Raw genomic sequence first — 25,266 nt, forward strand, 5'->3', positions numbered from 1 at the left:
GCATCTTTTAATGACTGCTGTCGTTAAAGTCAGACTGACACAGGGTAGCTGTGCCCCATCTCGCAGGTTGTTATCTGAAGGACTAAAAACATGGAACTTTCTTTAAAGAAGAGCCTTTCATTGTGGCGAGCAGGGGAAAAAACAAAACAGAAACAAAACACCCAACTTGATAGGAAGGCCCGCACCAAGAAAGCCTACTGTAATCCTCCCCTCTCTGCTCTGGAGCAATTCTCATCTAGGCAATACCTTTCCATCAGCAAATTGCACGGTCAGGCTGTCCTTGGTGTGTGTTTCTGCAGTCAAGAGCAGTGATAGCATGAGAGGTATTTATCCGTAAAGGATGGCAGACACAACTTCCTCATCCAACCTGCAAACCCGAAAACCAGAGTCCTGGACCGAGCCGAGCCGCAGACAGACGTGGAGCCCCCGGTCCCCGACGCCCAGCCCCACACCATAAAACATCCCTTTATTTCTCTCTAAGCTATTTCCCTTTTTTGTATTCCTAGGAACTTCAACAAAAGGTTAAACTGGAAAAGGAGAAAAAACTGCAAGACAGGTCGTCTAATGGCTCTCTCCTGGCTATCTGCACAAAGCGGTGTTTATAGCTTATTGATGTGCTTCAGACTGGGTCAACCGCACGTTCGGCGGCCTGTCTCTCTCCCTTGCTCCAAACAGTCTGAACGAGAACAAGAGAAAACCACTGCAGTGGCTGGCAGTGTGTGCTGCCCAGGCACTGCCTCATTATCATGACAAAGGGAGGTTTGAACATCCTTCAGCAAACCGATGGCTCCCTTCTAGCATCCGACTGAAAATCTGGCAATGAGCATCTCCAGCTCCTCATATCCTATTTACTCAGGCAGAGGAATAGGACCAAATACATTTTAGGTCCTTTTGCAGTTTTCCATGGAATTGCCTTTGTAGCTGTAGGATTCCTCCCAGCCTTGCACCACTGCAATAGTCCTGGGTCCACCTTCAGCAGCCCAAATGCTGCAGTCCCTCTGGTAGCTCACAATAAGGACATGAACTTTTTAATCAATTCTTCCCTCCCCAAAACACTACAAGGAGGGATGGCAAGCTTTTACAATGTGAAAATGTCAATGTTTGTTGCTTGCAGAGGCCAGATTTACAGCAAGCCTGAGCCAAGCAGCTTGTTTCACACCTTCAAATTTAAGGGGAACAGTGTTCTCCTCTGGAAAACATGGCCCAGAAGTTGCAATAAAGCAGACACAGATACGTCAATCACCACGGATGCAAAGCTGTGAAAGCTTCCCGGAGGAAAGCATTTCATACCCGATACAGAACGGTCAACTGAAAACCCTACCTCGCTGCCCCCTGCAGCATGCCTGTCTGGAGGGCTGCCCCATAACACAGCCTGCAAAGAATATCCCTGGAAACTCAATATACACAGGAGGGAGAGCAGCACAACAAAGAAAGTCCTTATGAAAAAGAACAGGATTTCGGTAGCTACGTTATGACACTGCGTGCTAATTTGCAGCTAAAAACATTGAAATTCTACTGCAGCATCACCCAATGTGAAGAAAGAGCCAGCAAAAAAGCAGATGCTGTGGTCAGCAGGCAAACCCAGGAAGCCTTCGGAGGGCATATTCCTCCATTAATCCTTCGGCTAACGTGAACTTAATGCTGAGACGAGAACAGATCTGTATTACCTTTGCTGGGAGGGTAACACCACATGAGATGATCACGCTTAAGAGGTTGCTATCCTGAGCGTAAGGGGTTTCGGGGGTTAGAGGAGCCTGGTTAAACTGCATCAATCTCTGCAGCCAACACTACACAGGTAAGCGATGCAATTAGCACTGCAGCACCCTGACTTTTCCTCCAGCCCTAAAGTCCAGGCAGGTTCTTTCAGCTGAGCTCATTTGGAAGAGCCTTCAGACCCCTGGAATCCTAACGAGGTATCTTCACCAGACGGGATTTTCGCAGTCTCCAAGCAAACAGAAACACATCTTGCTCTCTTTCTTTTCTGCAAGGTATTCTGTCCCACCAATGCTTTCTGCTACCACCTGCATGTCAAATTAGGCTCTCTATGAAGGCTCTGATTTCCTCCCATGTTGCACCCAGAATGAAGTTCAACGCTGACGTCAACCCGAAGCGTTACTCCCCTGTTTGCCCATGCGCAGCTCACAACCCGAGCCCCCCCAGCACACTCTGGGGCTGCGTCTGGCATTGATGCTACAGTACAGCCTTCCCCCTGCCACCCAGATGCCATCTCCTGACTCCAGAAGCGTCTCTGCTGCGATGTCCAGCCGTACTTCAGAAGGTGCCGTGGCCTCTCAGGACAGCCCCCCCCCCCGCCTCACGCTTCACCTCCACAGAACCTGAGACATCACTGAGCTGAAAAAGGCATCTCGCCCTTACGCAAGACACGCGTGCTTCTTTCCAGCATCATTTCAGGATACTACAAATCCCTCCGCCTGTGTAAGGGAGGATTTTGTGGGGGGGGGGGTTCTGTGACCAGATCTGGGATCTCTGCTGCACCTTCAGCACGGGTCCCTGCAAAGCAGACAGGAATCCCTCGGGGATGCTCTCCCCGCCCAGCTGAGCCCCGCTGCAGAAGGGTACCTGCTTTTCCCAGTCAGACTGTGGATGACACCACGATGACACCACGTACAACACCAGCAAGCCCTTGTCTCCCGAGGCTGGCTTCTCACCCACAGACCGGCTCGTGCCTCCGCGCGAACACGGCCTACATCCTGACAACAAGTCTACCCCAGATGCAAACAAGGCTCTTCCGGCTTTTATTTTATTTTTCTAGATGTTCTGCACAGCACATCCAAGTCTCTCTGTACAAACTGTAGGTGCTAGAAAACAAGGTGCTGAAATGACTTCGATTACACTGAAAGAATATCCTACTGCGTCCTTAGGGAAAGGACAGAGGAGAGAAAACACGTTAAAAAAAAGATACTGGCTCCTTATGTAAACCTACTCTCACACTGGGGGCAAATTTAAAAAAAAAAAAACAAAAAAACAAAAAAACAAAAAACAAAAAACCAAAACCCAAACAAACCTTTGTGCGCAAGTTCAAATAGGAGGAAGGTGACTCCTGCTAGCAGCTCCACTCTCCTGCTCGAGAAGACTGCCAGCAAAGCCAGAAAAGAGAAGGCAGTCCCGAAGGCGAAGCAGAGCCGTGCACGGATGCTCTCCGGACGGAGCGATCCGGCGCGCGGCAGGAGGAACGCGAAGCTCTGGGCTGTGGCTGAGCAGCCGCTTACACCCGGCACAACTCAAGCCGCCATGGGAAGAGGCTGTTTTGTTTGATCAATTTTTTTTTTTTTTTTCAAAATATCTGAACGTTTTCTTTTTGAGTTCTTAATATTTTTTTTCCCCCCCTAAATTTCTCATGGAGCTTCACCAGCTCCGCTTACAGCAGTGCTTGTCACCCCATCGGGAAAAGACAGCAGGCACGGATTAATTTTTGAGGAAAGCTGCTTTCATGCCAATGCACTTGGCAATAGAGAATACAAGAAGAGCTATCCCAAAAATGCAGTATTTATGAGAGGAGTGGTTTCTAAAATTGTTTTCACTATGGATACCAAGAAGCACCACCTGATTCCTGACTACTCTCTTGTGCACATGTTTTCATATGATTATTTTTAAAGGTGACTTGAACATCTATTTCACAGAACTCCTCTCTCAAAGGAAAGCAGTTCCAACTGGACATTCAGTGTAACAGTTTTCCAAAAGTCACTGCAGAGAGTTTGCAAATGGAAAATGCACTTTTATACCTACAGAAAAAATAAAACGTTGCCTGCAGAAACAGAGAGATTCTCTTGGTGAGATTGTGATTCTAAGATTTAATTATCTCAGCACAGAACTGCAGGTATCAATGCTTCAGAGATAAAGAACAAACAAGGCAATTATTCCCAGAAGTCCTCCTTTTTCCCCTCTAACAATCGTAAGGGTTACAAACATGCCAAGGTCAAAGAATGTGCAATAAAGAAATTTATTTCCAATTGGAATGCACAGAAACCTTGCACTATAATGGTGGAAGAGCAGTGGTGTGAAACTCAGCAGAGCCAAGATTAATGCATGGCTAAAGATCATAAAGACTATCACAGAACCGTGTCTGAAATGACAAGAAATAAAATTAACAAGCATCTTTCCAACCAACTCAAACTCTTTACCCCTACAATTTCCCGCTGAGCTGCATCACACACGCCCAGCCCAGAGATCTGCCATCTATTAAACATATACAGCATGTATTAGAGCCGGCTCCAAGCTGTACAGGGGAGCTCTGGATTTGAACTTCTCTGGGGTTTGCCCTCTCTAATGTGAATGGATTGCATTACAGAGCAGAGAAAAAAAAAAGCCCTGTACGGTGGCAGCCTCAGAAGCTTCTAAAAGCCTCACAGAACAGGATTGAAACACAGTGTTCAGTTCCCCGGACTTACTCCCTCAGTTGTTTGCATTATCTTAGGACACCACGTGAAATATTTATTTGCAGGCACCTGCCCCACCAGCACAAACCGGGGCCACGCACGCCTCGGAGAGGGTGGAAGCTTTAGGCAGCAACTCAAATCCTCGCGAGTCGTTTACACGGACCATGCAGGCAAGTTACTGCCACGAGAGCAACCAACATATTATTTTTCTGCAACAGCAAATCGTAACATTTTCAGATATAAAGGCAGGAAAAGTGTTATTTGGGCTAAAAAAAGGGGGAATTACCCTGTGTACTCCAGTGGCCTGAAACCTAGTGCCACACCACTATGCTACAGCAAGTTGTTCATGCCTTACAGCACAAAGTAAAATGAAAGGCATTCTGAAGTAAAAATAATGATTCAACTGTTTCAAGTTTTACACTTCAGACATTTTAAAAAAAAACACAAAAATTACTATATTTTTTCTTTTAAACAGATACACATTTCCTTGCTATTCAACTTGCAACGACAGTATTTTACTCAAACTTTCCAGGTGGTCTCCCTCTCAGGGAGGGCCCAAACAAGAAAGTTTTTGCCAAAGTTATTTATTTGGGAAGTTTTTTAAAACAGCAACACACAGAATAAAACTGTAACACTTCATGTGCAATTTTATGCAAAGTGTGCATATTTATGACAATGGATATGCACCTGGCACATAACCATTGACCGTATTTATAGAAATGTTTGAGCATAAGGATATTAAAATACACTATACACGACACTACACCTTCAACCTCCAAATTAGAAAAGTACGACTCAGCCCGTTTTGCACATGGAAATTAAGTGATTTACCAAACAGTGCAGAAGAGCAGAATGAGGAGTTAGACATGGATGTCCAAGCTTCCAGTCCTTCCAGACAGTAGATATGCCCTGAAATGATCACACTGGGCATGACATTATCCACCCTCCCCGAGCACTTTGGCTAGCCTTTGCTAGAGACAGCCTGCTCGGCTGACTCCCTGTGGCTGGTTTTATGTAAACGATAGGAAAAAGTGAGGGTGGGATCGTTTTGATTTGGCTGTGTGCATTACAACTTGCTCACTGACACATGCATAGTCTTTATGCTGTGTTCTCAACTTTTTTTAAAATTGAAAAGTCTGAATTTCTTGCAAAAAATTCCACCCATTGACTACTCTGTGTTTGGCAGCGAAGGCAAAAGGAATAAATAGAGGATGCAGCATTTAGGTTGCAGAAAAAAAAAAACATACTGTCTTTGTTCCAAATCATAATTTTACTAGAATAATCTTGCAAATTAAAACCACCCCAAATTAAATAATAGTTTGAACTTTGCCAGGCTTTCCCACCAGCAGGCAGCCAGCTCCTAACCCTGGCTCCCAGGAGGCTGGGGCTGCAGCTCGAGCCCAGCAATCCCTCTGAGCCTCGCCGGGCATCTCCGCTCTCTGCAGCTCACAGCCTGACAAACACCCCACTAACAGACCCCTCCAAGGACCTCTCGGTATGCAGTGAGCAAAGTCAAGCAAAGAAAACCAAGTATTTAGCAATGAGGAAGGGAGAAAATACTGCAGTATCTCGTAGAGCATGGGAGAGATGTGCAAAGCTCGGCCAACACTCTACAAGTCTCTGTTTCTGCTACTTTTTTTGCGTGTACTACAATTCTACAACACGGGCAAGCAAACTATCAATGGATAGAAAAGCTCAACTAGAAGGCAACAAGATCTTTTTAGCTGAAATCCACCCTCGCTGGCAGGAGGACTGAGTTATCACCTCTCCCAGGCGCAGTCGCAAGGGCTGCCAGCCGTGGTCACGTTCACATCAGAAAATGTCCCGCTGCACAGAGGGCAAAACAAACCAGAAAAGGGTGGATGAGGCAAGGAGGATGAGGAGATGGACTGAAAAGGACGAAGAAAGGTGAGGAAAAAGGCGTTGGCAAAGGGTGAGCTGTACTGAGCCAGCGAGCAGTCCAACCACAAATCAACCAGCTCCCCCCGCAGAGGCAGGGCACAAAACGGTGGTGTAAATCACAGCGGCGCGATTGCAGAGTGACTCACTGGCATGTTAGCGTCGCCAGCGCCGCAGACCTCCAGGCAGGAGGCTCTGGCTCCACTACACTCTTCGTATGGGGGCAATCACAGAGATGCCACCACCATCACCAGCAAAGTGCAATGCAGGATGCACCAAACCCTGGCTGGAGAGCTAAGAGATGAAGAGTAGTACTTTATACCTCTACCTTAGCCAGGCAGTCCCTGCTTCTTCGTTTCCTGGGGAGAGATACTTACTCCTAACTGAGTCTCTCCTTATTATGGTGACAATTCTCCACTTCTCCCCTGGGATCAGCCGCGCGGAGCGAGCTCGCTCTCTTGCTGTTGCAGCTGCTTTTGAACCGTGCTCACCGATCGATCCATGCTTGAAAAAAAACTTCAGGAAGCATGGCACTCCTGGCCGAGCCCTGCCAGGAGGGAGGACCTTCTGCGTCCTGTCAAAGAAAAGCTCCTTTGACACCCTCTTCCCACACCGTGGGACAGTTCACATGACCTGTGGGCCAGAGAGAGATGGAGGAGAGGGGAAAAAAAAAAACAAAACCAAACAAATCATGGGTGAAAAACCAAGTTCTCCTCATTTTCTACCAGAACTGCTCTTTGTGCAGAGATCATTTTGGGCGCAATGCCTTGGCCACGCACAACCACTCTTAATGAACCAAGAGCCTACATAATTTTTCCACTTATTTTTGTCTTCACAAACAGGCGAATCTAGGAGATGAAGATTTAGGATATTGGTTTTCAGACCTCAGGTCGCTAAGAATGTTTTTAAGGTGCACCAGTCGGGAGGCATCACCGTTCCCCTTCTCAGGCCATTTTGCAAACATTGTCAAGAGGAGAGCATCGTGCGAGCCATCTCCCTGCAGTCCCCGGCTGTGCTTGGCTCTGGAGGGGCAGGGGGAGACCACAGCTGCCCACCACACTCCTGGGAGCAACAGGGGAATAACAATGAACAAGTTTTGCATTGCCCCTCAACAGTTTTCTCACGGAGAAAGCAAATTACGCGCAGAAACTAACCGTACTGGATTGCAACTCAAAGTGATTTCATCCTAGGATAAAGATTTCCTACCGACTTACAGACTGCTCCACTGGTACTGCAGACAGGAAGATTTTTCATATATTAACCCAGAAAGGCTGTCCCTGATAGAACAATAACACAGTTCCTGGCACTTTCAAAAGGGTCCTTTACAACCCCAGTTCCAGACGTGCAGCGGTTTCTCCAGCTGCTGCACAAAACAGCAGCATTTCCACCTGCTCCTGCAGCCCTGAAAGTAGACAGGCGCAAATTCGCATCTGCCTGAAACCTCCTCTCTTCAGCAAAATACTGCCAGATAGAGAGCTGACCTGATGTTTCCAGGAGTGACTGAATATACGTGTGTATTTTTGTTTTCCGGAGGGATTCCAAGCCCGCAGCCCCCTGCAGCACACACACAAAGGAGGGAGGAGGACCACGGCGGAGCTCCTGAGCTCTGAAATAGCACGGCGCAAAGGTCACGTCATTACTGCAGCGGTTGGTGACCAGGGGAGAACAGCTATGTGTTAAAAAAAAAAAAAAAAAAATTTGGAAAATAAATGCATTTGCTAATTCATTTTTATTCTGTATGAAAATGTAAATTGGGTGCAAAAATAAAACAAACAGAAGAGGCCTAATTATTTATACAGGCATTTTAATCAAACAATGAATAGCACACAGCAACCTTCTACATCAATTAATAAAGCTGGCTTCTGCAAAACAAAAGAGTTACACCATGTGCCCTAATTATAAAACCCAGCCTGGAGATGCTTTTTTTTTTTTTTTTTTTCTTCTCACCCCCCCCATACACCTGGCTTAATATATACCCAGTGCATTCCTAAGCTGAGGACACTCGTTAGCCCCACTCTCTATTTACAAATTCATTGCTGTACTGCATGTTTACTAATGTCTCTGACAGTAGGAGTGGTCATAATGCAGCACTCGGAGGCAAAACAGCAGCTAATTGAGCGCAGGGGCTGGGGGGGGGGGGGGGACGGGGAGCAGGGTCTGCTTCCCTTTCTCTGTGCATGAGGCAGCTGCTTCCACTTAAGCTTAGCGCATTTCACGAGATGAGGATAAAATAGGAGCTATTAGATGTTTGCATTAGATTCCAGGGAGCCACCTCTATGTTTTGCGTTAACAAAGCATGCTTTACAACGTGTTTCTTCACGTCTTACCTTGGGCTTCACTTGATCAAACATCATTCACCGCCGTAACATATGTGACCGAACTGGCTAATGATGAGCTGTCACCTTTTTGACGCATCGGTACATATGCCTTCTGAAAGCAGATCTATCAAAAGAAGCCCCAGTGCCTTGCGGCTCCACGCACACCCACGGCGCAGGGTTCTCGGGCTGGTGCACCGGAGCAGAGGAGTCAAAAGCATCTCCACGCAAGCCTAAACACTCCGTGCCTAAACAGCCCGAGCATTAAGCGCATTGTGTCCCCAATTCACCAGGCTTTGAGGGTGCAAGGGGGTGCTGCTTGTTTATTTATAAGTAGCAACAACAAAAGGCAATATGGAAGTCGTTAAAACCCCTCTGAGGCCTTAACCACAAGTGAGTGAATGTTCTATGAATCGCTCTGCCAGCGCACAAACCCCCAAACTACTTTAGGGCTTTCTTTGGGGCTCAGCAACACGTGGCTTGATCTGGGGCGCTCGGAAAGCGGGGCCACAAAACCAGAACAGACTCTCCCACTGAGGTCGCTCTGGCCTTTGAAAAGTATAAATGAAGCTCTCTCCCCATTCTCATCTAAACAAAGACAAGCCACACCCGGGAGCTCAGGAAGTGCCTCAATGGATGTTTTCAAAGCCCCTCTCCTCCTCACGGCTGGGGAAGACGCGCGTGCATGGGTTTTCCCAGGAGGGGGATGAGAACTCCCCCGAGGAGGTAAAAACGTGGCAAAAACGTTTCAAGGAGGCCAGCCAAGCAGAGGAGGGCACCAGCCAAGGCTCGGTTTCCCATCGTGTCCAGTAAGGCGTGTTGGGATCTCCGCGCTAACGCAGCCTACCACGGGTAATGCTGGCCGGGCAGAAGCAACAGCCCGGTCTACGCTCACGACGGGGGTATCAACCTCCAGGGAGCCCGGTCCATCTTCAGGATGCTCATCTATTGCTTGTGCTCCTCCTCGAGTCCACGAAAGAGGCACTGCCAGGGCTCGGCAGCTTCTGCTCGACCAGGGCAAGCTGAAAGCTTCGGGCGCATCCGTTCGCCCAGCTGCACCGAACGGGTTACAACCGTCGCCTGTGAGTACAGAGTGTTTTGAGGACTATTTCTAAAAAGGACAGCTCATATTTTGTGTTCGGCGTTACAGAATGCCTGAAAATGGTGATGAAGTCAGATCAGCATTTGTGCACACAAATGGAAAAATATTTCTGTAAAATAAAACTAAATACGAGAGAGAGATTCCCTTTTGTCTCTTTTAGCAGCGTGAGGCAAGAGACTGATAAATTAATTTTTAAAATTTCATGATAGAAAAATTATCCTCATTTAATAAATTAGGTCTAAATATTAATCTAGAGAAAGTTTTACATGCTTTAGGAGTTTGGGGAAGATTACTTTAAAACCCAAAGTGTATGTTTACAGATTATGTTCCATTTCTCAACAAGCAGAATAGGCCAGTAAACGCCAACAAAAATGAAGACTGTACTTGGCGCCTTACTGAAACCATCCGTATTCACTTTGTATACTTTGAAGTCCTTCATCCAGAAGTCAGGCACTGCAGTGCCAATAGTGCATGTGGTACTTTCCACAAGGCACAGAAATACAAATATAGAAATGCAACTGAAATTGAAATCTGTAAGAAAAATTGATTTTTGAAACTCACACCAAATGTAATCAGATACTATTGAAGTTCAATTATTCTTTGTTATGTTTAAAAAATTTTGTTAATATGTGTTTGATTCTCCTAGAGAATATCATTTAATTAGAAAGCTCTCCAAATTTCGGAACTGATGCTTATGTGCAGTCAGAGAAAATATTCAAAAATGTACTTGTCAGCTCATGTTGCATAATAGACCATGTTTCAAAGGAAAGCAAGTTGCACACTCAGTGCCTGCAATTACGAATTACCAACATGAGTCATGTTTTGGGTTCAATTGCACGTAGGTGCCTTATGCCCTAAATCTGAGTTGCCAAAGTTTAAACAATAGTTTTCAACAGCACTTGCACTGACAACAACAAAAGCCAGACACCGACAGAATACTTCAGAGAGGCTACGGAACAGAAAACATCCACTTCTCCCTATTGTCTTGACATGGCAATTCCAAGAAATAACGGAAAAACAAAAGCAGAAGATAAAACCACCTCTTGAGTTGCTTACTCCCAACTCCAAATCTGGGTGTGCAGCATGGGGCTGGGCAAGTGGCACCAGCTGACTCCCCACGTCCTCTCCACACTAATGGTCCAAATAAATGCTCAGATGCCACCACATAAAAGTGAGACACATTAAAAATGAAGACAATAATGATGAGTATCGGGACCATTCTGCCACTAAAGGAGTTCACCAATTTGCAGTCATCAACGTACAAACCTTGATATCCACAGCAACAATAACCCTTTCTTCCTCCCTTCCATCACCTCAAAGTCTTCTTCAGAAGTACAGGACACAACCACTGAACAATGTCACTCCTAGCCAGAGAAATATTAACACATAATCACTGTTACATTGTACGACCTGATGCCAACTTCCTCTCCTCCTATAGACCCTGTAATGATCTATTAGTAACATTTATTACTGTCCTTTAACAACTCCTGCAATGATTTGCTTAAAAAAATACAATAAAGAATTTTTATTGTAATTCCTTGCCTCTTTGGGAAGTTACAGCACACTGACAAATAAAATCTACCTACTGAACAACAAGACCTTAGCTGTGACATTGTGAGCAGTGAAATAACACTTGGAGAATAGATGTATTCCAGAACCAAATATCCCCAGGGAGCTTGGATGTTAAAAGCAACAGCACTTGCAATTTTGGATATACACGTCTGAAACATCCTTCTAGGCTACATCACAAATTTCACAGGGAAAAAAAAAAAAAACCCACAAAAAAAACAACACCAACAAACACACACACAAAAAAACAAACCAAAAACAAAAAAGACAACCCAAACCCCAAACCCAAAGTGCTAACCAGAAATGTGTGTGATTCAGAGGAGAGATGCTGCAAACAGGGCTGCTTTCTCAGCTAGCAGCATGACTTCTCCTCTTTGTGATTTACAGATACTTAAAAACAAGTAGGTTAATGAAGCAACAATACACTGACTGCGGAGCGCTGATTAATACAAACTTCAGAGCATAGTGATCCATGAGCCAATTCAGCACTAAGGCAATGTCCAAGTGGTTTGGCTGGGTTTATTTAAAAAAAAAAAAAAAGAGGCCTTGAAAAAGCAACAATAGCATTTACTTAATAGTGTTAACTAAATAAAATCCTGAGAAATAATTGTACGCATCTTCACAGTATGTTGACTAAAAAAAAAAAAAAGTATGGATAGTTTACAGTATTCTACTTTTTGCTCTGCATTTTGATCTCAGCTTGCTTCAGTATTTTCACTATTAGCTTTTTAATTGTTTAATTTAGAAGGAGCTTGGTCCACTGGATTGATTGCGCAGTTAACCATCAGGACTCTAAATGAACCTCTGACACTCAATGAGTCTCTTTGCCTCAGTTGCCTTTTCTCTCAGGTAAAGGCAATACCCCTGGGCTGGGGATTAACAACAAAAATGCTCAGGAGGAGTTTTGGAACACTTAAAAATGTGTAATTTCACTTTCTGTTAGGAAGTACAACAGTACCCGTTCTTCACCCAGCAGGTACCTTGTCCCCAAGTTTCCTGACCCACTGGCAGGCCTGGCCAGAACCACTTGGTTGGGAAGAGATGGGGTTCAAAGAAAGTAGAGATGCAGAAGCATCTTCCAATTCTTCATGGGGCTTTTTTAGAGGGCAGTGATGACTTAGGAAGACTCTGGACTGGCAGGAACGAGGCACCCGGCCAGGAGCGGTGTAGGGTCACGCCATCTCGGCTGTTTGAACTAGCTCAGAAGTGCACCCAGTCCAAGCTGAAGTTTACACACGTGCAATCCAAGCACCGCTTCCCAGAGCTGCATCCGAACACCTGAGGCTGTGCCCGTGCTGGAAAAAATATGCTGCTGGAAGAGGGAAACCATCCAGCTTCTGTCATCACTTCTAAAAACTAAGACATCTGTATGCACCCAAGCACTGTAGTCCTTCCAGCTAGCCCCAAGATACCACAGCAATATTGACATTTTTCATTTTTTTGCAACAAAAATCAACGAAGGTACAATTTCTTATTTGTATGTCGGTATTTCTACCCATCACCCAACATGAAGATCTCCTGAGACACACCAAAAAAAGAGACAGAGCTGAAAGAGAGGGGCCTTGAGTGGGGTTACTAAGACCGTACGAGGTCATTTTTTAACCAGCTTTTCCATCTCTGACAACGGTGTAGCCAAGTCCAGAAGCGATGTGAATTACACGATGGCTCTTTAGCAGTCAACAGTACGCTACTGGAGGTCTCAACCCAGTTCTCAGTGAACAAATGGTTGTATAAAAATAGCCATTACCTAAGACGATCATTTTCATTCCAGGACAAAAGAACATCAGGCTGGAAATTGCAGAATTAATCCCTTGAGACTGCAACCCACCGCAATGTCTTGTGCTTAATTTGCAGTGGGAAAAAAGAAAAAAAATCACATAGTGGTGACCAAGAACAAAAGACACATAGTAAGAATTAATTTCAACATAACTACCACCGAAACGCAGGGCACACTGTCCCCTCTATTAAAAGTTAGGCCAGTGGCTACAGGGTATCAACTAAAAACAGAGGTGCTTGCTTCGTTGCTGCTTGAATGGTTATAACCTGGCTCGTTTGCTATCAGACTCAGCCTGGGATCGAAGGGTGAACAGGCACCAAACACAGGGATGTCAGGGTGCAAGAGGGGAAACTCTGCTCCAGCCATGGTTTGCCGTCCTTACGAGTGATCTGCAGGACTCCACGCGTTGCTCCAGCACCAGCATCTTCTGCTACTGCAATTGGCATGCTGAGTTTGTCACCATATAACCCAACTGGTAAAAAAAAAATAATTAAAAAACCCCCAAGCCACTAACAACGTAACAACAAACAAAGCAAAATAAAGGGTTGCTGTATTTGACTCCAAATGTCTCCATTATTTGGATATATTTTTATCTCTTTTTTTTTTTTTTTTTTTTTTTTTTTTAATTTCTATCTACCATCACCTAAAGAAAGGGCACACCGGTTAGACATAATGAGCCACCTACAAAAAGAGCCAGTGTGTTCCCTTCCACCTAGCCTGCTGCATCTCCTCGTTCTTCACACTAAAACTTGCCAAATTTATGACAACAAAAATCTGTCCTTTCGAATCCTAGGGTGGGCCTGTGCTGGGACGGAAACAAAAGGATATAAATCAACCTTCAAAAAAGCATAGCACAATGGAAGGGCCATTTCTACAAGTAGAGCATTTATTTGTTGTGACCCTAATATTATGAAAAGAAGTAGCAGATGAGCACAGGGCTAGCATTAAATGCCACAGCTCTTTCACAGTGACTATCCGGGGCAAAGAGGGGTAACTGTTCCAATGAAGCAAGGGAGTCTGCAGCTTAAACTGATTTCTCAAAAAAGATACCCAGAAGAGCGAAGGTGTAGAAGGAAGAGTAAACAATGATCATCATGACAGAGCCAGCTTTTTTCTGGTCGCTGCTGAGCTGAACCTCACAAAAGATGCTCCTGAGCGAGGCTGGCACTGAGGCATTGCCCCCCCGCCTCACCAACCTGCCCTTCCTCCAGTCCACCAGCCCCAACATCAAGCTGTTGCAGATGGAGGATGAAGAGAAAAAAACAAAACACTAACATAATAATAAAAAATAATCAGCGAACCTATTTTTTAGGGTTCACAGAGAACCTTTTAGGCACAGCCCAAATGTCAGGGTCCCCCTGCAAGCGCCGGTCTGCAGGTGGCAGCTGCATTCTGCTGTCGTCGGATTGTATCAGAAACATCTGAGCCTTCTCCTGTGCTCCCTGTATGTTACCGAATATTTAGGGAAGTGCTGGCAAAGGTTATGCCTAGAAGTTTACCTCTGAAGGAATACTGATAGGAATGAAAAGCAAGCAGATGTTGGATGACTAACTTGAATGCGCTTGAACAGGATTTTGGAGCAGTCAAGAAAGAAAACGTCCCTAGGGGATTTATCTAGATTTTATGTTCAGCATAGTGCATATTCATTAAACGCACAGTCACCGGTGTAGGTATGTGCTAACACAATATTGTTTTAACACATAGGGAGATGGGGACTGATGCGCATCCTGAAATGCCTCTCAGGTGCCCCGCCACCGCCCGGGGTAACGACACAGCCCTGGCTAGGGAAAACTGCCCTTGGTGAAGCTTTGGGGAAGTCTTCAAGGCAGCATGTTATTGCAAATATTTGTAAACACGTTGCGCTGCTTCCATAAATACATGCCTGATGCGTCTCTTAAGCAAGTCTCTCAGCTACAAGAGGAAGCAACGATTCATTTGGTTCTCGTTGTCCAACTGGAAAGAGTATTTTGGAAGGGAGAACACTTGCAGTTTTCAACGCCTAAAAAGCGACTGCTGAAAGAGACGAGGAAAACAAGAGACAAAAAAGAGTGACTGATAGGCATTTTGACTCCAAAGTCCTTGTAAATCCTGCGTTCGGCCAAGCTGCAGTTGAAGGGTCTGCTGCAGTAAGGTGGCAGGCCAAGGCCCCGGAGGCAGAGCCCGTGGTGCTGAGCTGCTCCTGGGGACACACGCGGCTGGAGGAGAGCGGGTGCCACCCCACAGCAGGTCACAGCCAGGTCACAGCGGAGGCCGAGAACCAGTGTCACACCCAGAGCACCCGCACGCCTACAGCCAGCCGCTCCGCCCGGCTTCTCCTTCCGCGGACGCGGGCAGAACCCGCCCGAACCAGCCAGGCTGCGCATCGCGGCGTGGCCTGCCACGAGGTCCCAGAAGCAGCCCCGGGTCGGACCTGCAGCATCGCTGTAAGATATTTCCAGAAGCCAGTACTGAACGCAAAGGCCTCTGGCTTGAGGACTTGCTGGTCCTGGTTTCAGCCAGGAGAGCGGTCATCTGGCCAGGAGGATCAGCAGGGTCACTGGTGGCATCCACCCTGGATCGCTCGTGGTCTCCATTACACCACTTCACCCCCACGGATGACAAATAGCACCCTAGCACCGTCCCCGAGTACATGCTTTTCTCCTTCGCTGCTGATGCTTCCTGACCCCTCAGGAACTTCAGGCGAGAAGCTGAACGCCGTCAGCCCCACCACGGAGCCTCACAAGGGAGCACATTTAATCAGCTCAGCCTTGATTTATACGTCTGTCGCTTACGAAGCCCAATTTCCAACGCTGGAATTCTGAGTCGCTATCACAACCTTTAGACCTACAGCCAAAGACTGTCATTTTTAATGCTGGTCATTTGGCAAACCACAAAGCAAGCTCACAAATTCAATAAAAGAGGTGTTTAAAAAAATTTTTTTTTTTAAATTTTTAAAATTCCACACAACTGCTCTGGCCTGCTGCATAGCAATGGGGAAAAGCACACAGTAAATCACCCATTTGACCGCTGGGCAAGGGCCAGCATTCACTGAGAACCTGGCTGGCAATAGCACTTTCTCAGGTTCCCCACAATGGGCTGCTTGAATTTGCTTTTTAACTACCCAGAGGTCTGACATCAGCCTTTGCTGGCAAAACAGCCTCCAAAAAAAAAAAACAAAAAACAAAAACTACCAAACAAAAACCTGAGTACCTGATGTGCCGCAGCTGCATGTGTACATAAAAGGTTCAAATTCAGCAGAGCCTCAAGGATCCAGGTTTTTGACAGGGAACCCTGCTACAGACGAGTTATAAGTAAAAAAAGACCTCGATCTATTTAGAACTGAGAAAGTAAGGATAAAGCACTAGAGCCTTTAATAAGATGTGCGATACCCCACCTCTTTTTTCTCTCTTCCCACCCTGTTTTATTTTCCAGTTGCTCCTCTGGAGTGGGAACTGTCACTCAGTAGGTGTGCAACCCCGCTCTGCGTCCCACACACAGGAGGGATCTCCAGCACTGTCTTACATACCTACAGCTTACTCTTGTAGGGGAACAGATGCTCAGCTTGGTCTATGATTGTTCTGGTCCACCAAAAACAGAGCCCTGTACAAAAAATGAGCTTGTAAATACCCACAAGGAGCAAAACCACAATGGACACTAGTTAGAAAAGAGACAGCCACACTGTCTGCAGACAACATAAATCTGTTCTGTGTTTCACTAGTGTGTAAAATCAATCTAACAGCAAAGGGGCAAGCAAGCCCTGTCTCTACCTGACTTTGGGGGTTTGTAGCACCTACATACAGTTTTCCAAACACTATCTGCAAAGTGTGCACTCTGGAGAGAAACTGAGGCAGCAGGCTCAGCGATCCAGCTATTTCGTTTTCACCGGTGTTTAGCCTGTTTCTCTGCTCCTCTGTGACTCACCAGAAAATACAAGTACAGGAAAACCACTCACAGATTAAGCTGAAAAGCAACCACAGGGAAAAAAGGGATGACTCCATGCTATGGAGTCCAGGCAGTCCAGTAATGCTGCACACCAGTTGCTCCCAAAATTTACCCTTATCCATCTGCAATGAGAAAAGGCGCAGGGGACACGGTGGGTCGCATGCAGTGGTTAGAGAGAGGACTCTGTCTGTTAATGCAACTCCAGTATTTTTATATGGAGACTCCAGGCACAAAATGTCCTTAGGACAAGTGGTCTCATAATTGGCTTAAAAAAAGCGGAGAGGGTCACTCTGTGAAACATCAGGCTTGTGGCCACCCATGTACTCAATTTCAGCACTAATTCTCTTTCCTCCGTGGTCAAATCCTGCTGTTTACTCCTACCTATATAACATCAAGCAGATGGAAAACACTCAGCATAATTCTTCAGTCTTATCCCTCACTGTGCCCCTCTAAAACCTGACTGGATTTCCTATGCATCAAGACAAAAATCATATTAAACTGCAAGGGGAAAGAAAAAAAGAAGCCCAACCAGCTATGCTACACACAGGATTTGCATCTGATCCCAAATTTCCTTCACACCCAGTGCATACGTTTTGCAGATTTCTACCGTAGCAGGACTTTCATCCCTCTCTCCACACAGCCACTACTTGTCTTGCGGTGTGAGATTGAAGTAGACAAGTGTGAAAGAATCATATAGGGCTCAACATCATTAGGCTCATCCTGAAAGCACAAGAGTTGACAGGTCTGAGGAAGCAACTTCCGATTTTCCCCTGGGGCTCAGATTTGGGGGCTTGGAGGTTGGAGAGAGAAAGGCAGATCTTTAGAAAATAAAGCCAGGGAGGCTGGGTGTTTGTCTTTTTCTTTGCAATCTTGGGGCAGTCGTGAGGCTACTGGGGCGTCAGAAATTATGAAGAATTAAATAACTATGAAAGCCTCAAGTTAAATGTAAACCCAAACTGCGAAAACACAATGAAAGTTCAGCCTGTTAGAAATAATGTGCTGGGCAAAACATTAACACATTTACACTTGAAAGTTGTGAAAGAGTCAGAATCATCCTGCTTAAAATGTATCAGTCAGACAAGATCTGATTTCAGGGCAGAGCATCCTGCAGATACACAAGAGAAAGTACTTGAATAGGCGCCATAACACAAACATTCATTTATTTTCTGCCAAATAAGATCAGTGTCCTCTCTCCACAAAATAAAGCTCCCTGCAAAATGTTGGAGTTCAGCTTGCTCACAGAAAAAGAGGTCACAAAATCAAATGCCCCAAAATGTTTCACTTATTAAACAGGCTCAGTTGCACACTTTAGGGCATCTGGCCTTAATTCAGACTGCTGTATTTGTACAAAATAAAAAATAAAAATAAAATACCCTCACCTTAAAGGCTAGCGGATCAAGTTGTCTGAAAGGTCAACCAGACTTTTCCTGACTGAATCAATTGCAAAGTCAAAGACTTCACCCACTGAAAAAACCCAGTGGTTTAAAGCTTGTGGCTAATACATACGCAACGATTACCTTGCAATCATTACAGGTAAAACCCATCTTCCTCAGTGGCTTGTGGAAAGATAACTGGCATCTCTGAAATGACAGCAGCAGCTTAAAGTAATAATTGCAGGGGTTTGGTTTGGATATTTTTTTAATTTGTGTGTGGAAGTAAGTGTGAACCACTGAAGATCGAGTCAAACACATTCCCTGCAGCTACAGCCATCAAACAGGCAGGCAGCTACATTCTGTACCAGCTATAACTTCTCACTGGCCTTTTAGCTTAGCCTTGTTCAGAAAACTCTGCAATAACTCAATTTGGACAGCACAGAGGCTCACATCAGAGAGGAAAGGTCACTGATATAGAACCAAATTAAGGTGGTACGTAAACATACCAACACGACCTATCAGCCAGGGAACCCCAAAGCACCACCCTCCAAAAGTGCATTTTTTATTTTTCAGCTCAGAAGATGGGCAGTCTTCTCTGCCGTTGTTAGCTAGCTAGGAAGAGATGAATTCATCATTGTGTCGTGGTTTAGGCCTGGTTGGCAGCCAACGACAGCACAGCAGCTCTTTCTCCCTTCTCCTCCGGCAATGAGAAGGGACAGAGAGCCAGGCTTGGGGTTCGAGATAGGACTGGGATGGGGAAAAATCCCCCTTTTATGATCATGAGCAAAAGGCAGACTCGTTAGGGGAAAAAAAAAAAAAGAACGTACATTTATTACAGACACTAACAACACATAACAGAGTAGGACAGTGAGAAGCATTGCCACATCTTGAGAACACCTTCCCCCCACCCCTCCCTTCTTCCCGGGCTCAGCTCTGCTCCCGATATCTCTACCTCCTCCCCCAGTGGCACAGGGGCAGGGAATGGGGGGTGCAGTCAGCGCTGCCACTTCCCTTAATTTCGGTGAGGGGAGTGTCTGAAACTTGTTCCTCCTGCTCCATCGTGGTCCCCCTCTCACAGCAGACAGTCCTCCACAAACTTTCTCCAACATGAATTCCTCCCACGGGCCGCAGCGTTCCCCACACTGCTCCGTCATGGGTCACTAACTTCCTCCGACTGGATTCCCTCCCACGGCTGCAGCCCTTCCCGAGCTGCTCCGGCGTGGGACTCCCCCGCATGCTGCAATCCTCCCAGCACTGAATTACAGCAGCGGGGCTACGTTTCCCACGAGACCCCGGCCTTCTTTGGGCACAGAACCTTGATCAGGCAAGCAGGAGCCACAGGCCATAAATCAATGTCTGCTCCACCGTAGATCTTCATGGGTGGCGGGAGGGGCTGCCCTGCCGTCTCACCACAGGATACAGGGGGGGTCTCTGCTCCGGCACACCTCCCCCCTCCTTTCTTCCTCCGTTCCTCCACTGACCTTGGTGTTCATGCAGCTGCAGCAACTCCTTCTCACAAGTCCCTCTGCACGTCACCACATCCCTTCTTAAATACGTTATCGCAGAGGCGCAGCCGATTGGCTCAATTTCCCAAACAGAAGTGGAGCTGACTTGGAGCTGGGGGAGCTTCGAGAAGCTTCTCACAGGGGGCCGCCCCGATAGCCCCCTCCCCTGCCACCAAAAAAACTCCACCATTCACTCAACCCAGGACACATTGAAATTGCTAGATTTAAAAAAAAAAAAAAAAACAAAACAAAAAACAAACACAAAAAACCTGAAATTCAGTAATGCTCTGCTTCCCAGCACTGCCTCTCCCCACCAGTGCCGTAAACATGGTGCTCAGGGACATGGTTTAACGGTGGATTGGTAGTGTGTTACGTTTACACTTGGACTTGATGATCTTAAGCGTCCTTTCCAATCTAAATGATTCTACGATTCTATGCCATCCAACCCAACAGCCCTCAGACTGTCCTGGGAGGCCCCAAAGTCATCTCAGCTTGAGTTTCAGGTTCCTCAGGACAGATGAAGTCCCATAAATGCAAGACCACCTGCACCATTCTGTAGTGCCACATTTCCACAGAAAAACCAAGGCAGAACACTAAGTACAGACAATGGCTAAACCCTTGTTCAGTTTAGCAGCAATGGTAGTTCCTGTGATCTTTACCATGAATTTTGTAATATTCATCTTAATGCTTCTGTTCACAAATTCCTTGGGCAATACCTTCTCCCCTGCCACCGCCCCGTGCTACATTTCCAACTCTGGTAGCTACAAATAAAAGACTGGAAAAAGCAACAAATGTGCATCCCCACGGCTCAGAATCTAGGTGAGAAATAAAAAGCAAACTCAGTTAATTATGTAAAAAGTATCACCTGATTTTGGGGACGCTACTTCATGATTTTTTAAATAAATACACCTGGCATACTGGTTACAATGGGAATAGACACTCATTAACTTCCAGCCCAGTGTCAGTTTTCTAGGTAATCCCAAAACAATGACTGTAACAGAATACAAACGTTCCAGATCATCGTTATGCCTGGGGTATTAAACAGCACTGGTGAATAGAAGGTGGAATGAATATTTCAAGGGGTTGGAGGCAGCAAGAGTAATAGATGAGGATGAGCACTGAGCAGGTCCTGAACTGGGCAGCTCCAAGGCACAAAGCACACTGGCTTTCAAAAGCCAAAACTGGCCAGAATTTCCAAGTGTGAGCCACAATTTGTGGCATTCCCGTTTATAACTCCCCCAGGTGAGGTATTTCAGCACTTTTGAAGTCATTTCTCCCCGTCACATGGGGGTGCCCAAACACTGATACTCCTAAAAAATTGTTTTTTATTTTTCTGTGTCTCGGTTCCTCAATTGCAACAGCAGGGAGTTTCTTCAACTATAATTTCGTAGTTCCCAAGGTTGCTGGGAGGGACTGATTAATCGGCATTCACAATGTTCCCTGAAAAGAAAACAAGTGATGCATATGAAGACTCCTCTGTAATTTACTGATCTCTGATGCACCCCAAAACTGATTTAACAAATCCTGCTTGTTAAAATGAAAACCAGACAGGAAGAAACTCTTCCTGCTATTAAGGTTCTTGCCAGAAAACTCAACTGCTAATATCTCTGTGCAGCACAGAAAGCCTCTCCCAAAACCTTTCATGTGTCTCTCTACACGTCAAGCTCCCTTTCTTCTTCCTTTTATCTTCATATTTAGATAATTCTCACTAAAAGCAAGGTGGTCGTTCTTGCAAAATTACCATAACATCTCTTGATGGACTTTTAAGATCTCTCCTGCTTGTTACACAGTACTTCGGATGTGTTTTGCCAAGAAGCAAGACATTGTTTATTCTTGTACTAGGAAGACAAAGTGTTTCCCACTTAAGGGCTTCATCTCTCTTAAAACGTGCAGCGTAGCAGAAAGCAAGTGGCATAACTGAAGGGAAGAGACTCCTAACAGCAACTGAATTTCAATTTCATTGATTAGTAGTATCACCAGCGTAAGGAGATTTAATGCCGAGCCCGGTGTAAATTGGATTCCAATTGCTGTCCCCGTGTAAAAGGGGGTCTCACATAAAGGATTAAACGCAGGCCAAGGTTGCACAATGAACCCACTGGCTCATTCACAATCAGCTTTGTGTACTCATTAGAAAAGGGAGCTAATCACCCCAGTTTGTGCTGGTTTCAGAGCTGCCAGCACAAAAGGCTGTGACCTCCCACTGAGAGTCAAAGACAAAATATCCCGCTTTCTCCCATGTACAAAAAAACTCTCATTTTGTGCCTCCAAAATTCAACCTTCTGAGGGACCCACAATAAAAAATTAGCTATGGTCAGCAAGATTCAGCTACCCCTAAAATCACAATTATGTTGCTTAATATAGGGGGTGAATTAGGAAAATTAAACATCTGTCCAGTAAGGAGTCTACCCGTGACCTAGTTTTGTCCCAGTGTGTGGCTTGCTTGTAAATGTATTAGGAGCATGTGCAATACAACAAAGCACAGAAATTTCCTAAGCAACCTCACAGGTAATCAAAAAGATCTTCTGCATTTTAAGCGGCACAGAGAAATGTATTCCTACGCTTTTTGGTACAGCACAGAAACGCAGAGGAGTTAAACCAGAAGTCACATGTAGAAGAAAGATAGGAAACTTTGCTGGCGAGAGAAGCTGTTGAAGCAGACAATGAAGCGCAGGCCAGGAGGCGGGTAGCCACATGGTATGTTCCCCCCCCCCACCCCTTTGGTCCTGCAAACAGCTGCTCAGAAACAAAAAGTACTCTGAGGCTGGACACCAGCCTGCCCGCTCAGCCCTTGCACGCTTCATGCCACTGTTTCGAATTTCCAGGCGCTCGGCAGGTGCCTGCCAAGGAGTTCACGGCCTCCCCCCGACACGGGATGATGCGCACCTCCGTGCACGCCGTGTCCTTGAACTCTCTTCACATTTCCCCGGTGCAACAACATCTGCTCAGCCCCTCAAAAAATACAGAGTGACTGCCACTGCTGAAATCACACCCCAGGCAGGCAGAGCCCAGCACGCTGCCTGGCGAGACCCCACCTTGCAGATGCTCACCATCTCCCCCTCTTTTCCACGGACCCTCGGCACACTTTTGGCCACCACATTTCTCCAAGCAGATCTGTATCGCTGCCCCTCCCATCCATCATCTTGAAATAGCTCAGTGCCACTGCCGTAAAATGTAGTCTCAGCAATGTGGCTGCGTATTTTTAGCACAACAAACGTTTTGTCCTTTTTGAGAGGAGTTAATTGCCCCGTTTCCTTTTCCTCCCCTGTTCCTCCCCATCTCCCTCCTCTTTCGCCAGGCTGCCCGGTTCCCCGCGTGGCCAAGCACGAGTCTGCAAAAAGCAGCGAGGGTCTCACCAACCAGCTCACGAAAAATGCCACGGACACTTCTGTGGCCCAAAGCATCTCCCCGGTCAGGAGAGGAGCCAGCCCAGCAGCCCATGAACCCCCTTGTAAGCACGCCTGTACAGTGCTTAACGCACGATACGGATATTAATAATTAACAGCACAGAGACCCTGCTGACCGCTTTCGATGCTGGAGTAAACCAAGAAGCATTACCCCAACACAGACCCCTCCAGAAGTGGCCCTGGCTTGTGCACACGGAGGTGTCACAGACCCCTCCCAAGCAATAAACTCCATCCACTTTATGGGGATTTCAGGGAAAAGTAAAACATACGAACAGTTTGGATCAGAAAGGTTTAAATCTTTTAAATGGTCAGACCTTGCACTAGGTTAAGTTATCCTTTGGCTAGCATGTATTCCAAATTCTCTTTTACTATTGAAAGCCCCAGGCCAAAGGAAAACTTGCAGCATCCATTCATTTTCACATTAGGAAAATGAAGTTTGAAATCCCAAGCAACCTGAGAAGATGGGACCAATTAGCACAACGTGCTTTTCTTGTGCATTAGAGCCATTGCCAGGACCGAAGGGGAAGCAATTCCTTGTTCTCTTGCACAGGAAATGAACCCGATGCAGACACGCCGGTCAGCGACACCCACAGCACTTCTGCAAGGAATGACCAATATCGTGGCACACAACAGATCTGGCACAAAAAGCATAACACAGAAAAAATAATAGTTAATCTACTAACCCCTTTCTATACCCCTCCCCAGCCAAGCGTACAACCACACGTTGGCACAACGCAGAACAACAGCATGTCTGCCCTCCCAGCCCCGGGCGGTGGGACACATCACCAACGTCCCAGGGAGAGGAAAGCAGGTCAAGGCAACTGCAAAAATGCAGAGGAAAAGGTCAGGATGGTAATTTTTATATTTATATACGTGTGTATATATATATATATAAATTTATATAATTATATAATTATAATTATTATTAATTTTTTTAAAATAAGATATGTTTAATGGGTTGGAGGAAATCAGTGGCCCTTCAAGAAGAAACAATTCCAAAGGAGGACAGTCCAAAAATGTGTTGAAGGACCACTCCTGGAGATGGGGAAAAATTTCTTTGTCCACAGAGGCCTTTGTCAGGCAAATAAAATCTTCTGTCAGCAGCTGCACACAAAATCTCCGTTGCTGGAGGATAAAATCTGATTGTGCGTACAACTGAGATGATGTTATCTATTCACTTCCTATTGGCGCATAATGCGGTCGGTAAAAACAGTTCAACCTAAAACCTCATTCTCTTTTTTCTTTAAAAAAAAAGAAAGGAAATACATAGGCCTATGGCACCAACTAGAGTCCAGATTTCTCTCTCTGCCAATTCGTATATAAATAGAAAGTGTTTTATTAAATGATAACCTGTTGGCAATAAGAAGGCAGAGTGCCCTAGATGCTTTTCAGTGACACCAATTTTAAACTCTTTTTTTTTTTTTAAGGATATATGAGGAAAAGCTAAATCTAAATGGCACACAGAAAGCACAGACCATTCCAATCAGCTCCTGAGATTTTAGACTGAATGATCCCCCAACACTTAGTGAAAAAACATATATTATTTTTGTAGGAGTTGCAACAGAAAAAACAGTTTCAAGTTACTGTGTCATTTAATAATATTCACTGATTTATTGTCTCGGGAAGTCACTGCTTAGTAGCTTGCTATTTCATTAACATGATGTCCTTACAGCATACTGAAGCACTTAGAAAATTTCACCTAACATTTATGCAGCTCGACCAGCACCCTGCAACAAGCCCATGAATCTCTTTTCTTCTCCGGCAATATATTCACAAGATTCTCCCACCAAGATGATAATACTCAATCTGCACTTATTTTCCAGATCATCAACTGGACTTCTGCACGCCTTACAACCTGGTCTTTGGCATTCTCAGCAAGAGCAGCATTAGGTCCAATGATCGTTATCTCCATGACTTCAATTTTCCTCTCAGCCTCTTGCAATCTTAAACCAATGCTTTCCAACTTCTTATCCACTGCAGCATGAATAGCATCTCACTTTTCTA

General features: G+C 45.6%; 1 protein-coding gene across 2 annotated transcripts in view; it reads right to left on the reverse strand.

The window, feature by feature from the left end:
* Positions 1-25,266, reverse strand: part of NEXMIF (neurite extension and migration factor) — a 170,109-nt gene that overhangs the window by 82,544 nt on the left and 62,299 nt on the right. The window lies entirely within an intron of this gene.

Source organism: Tyto alba, unplaced genomic scaffold, assembly GCF_018691265.1.
Source record: "Tyto alba isolate M040663 unplaced genomic scaffold, T.alba_DEE_v4.0 Super-Scaffold_5, whole genome shotgun sequence".
NCBI classification, from domain to species: Eukaryota; Metazoa; Chordata; class Aves; order Strigiformes; family Tytonidae; genus Tyto; species Tyto alba.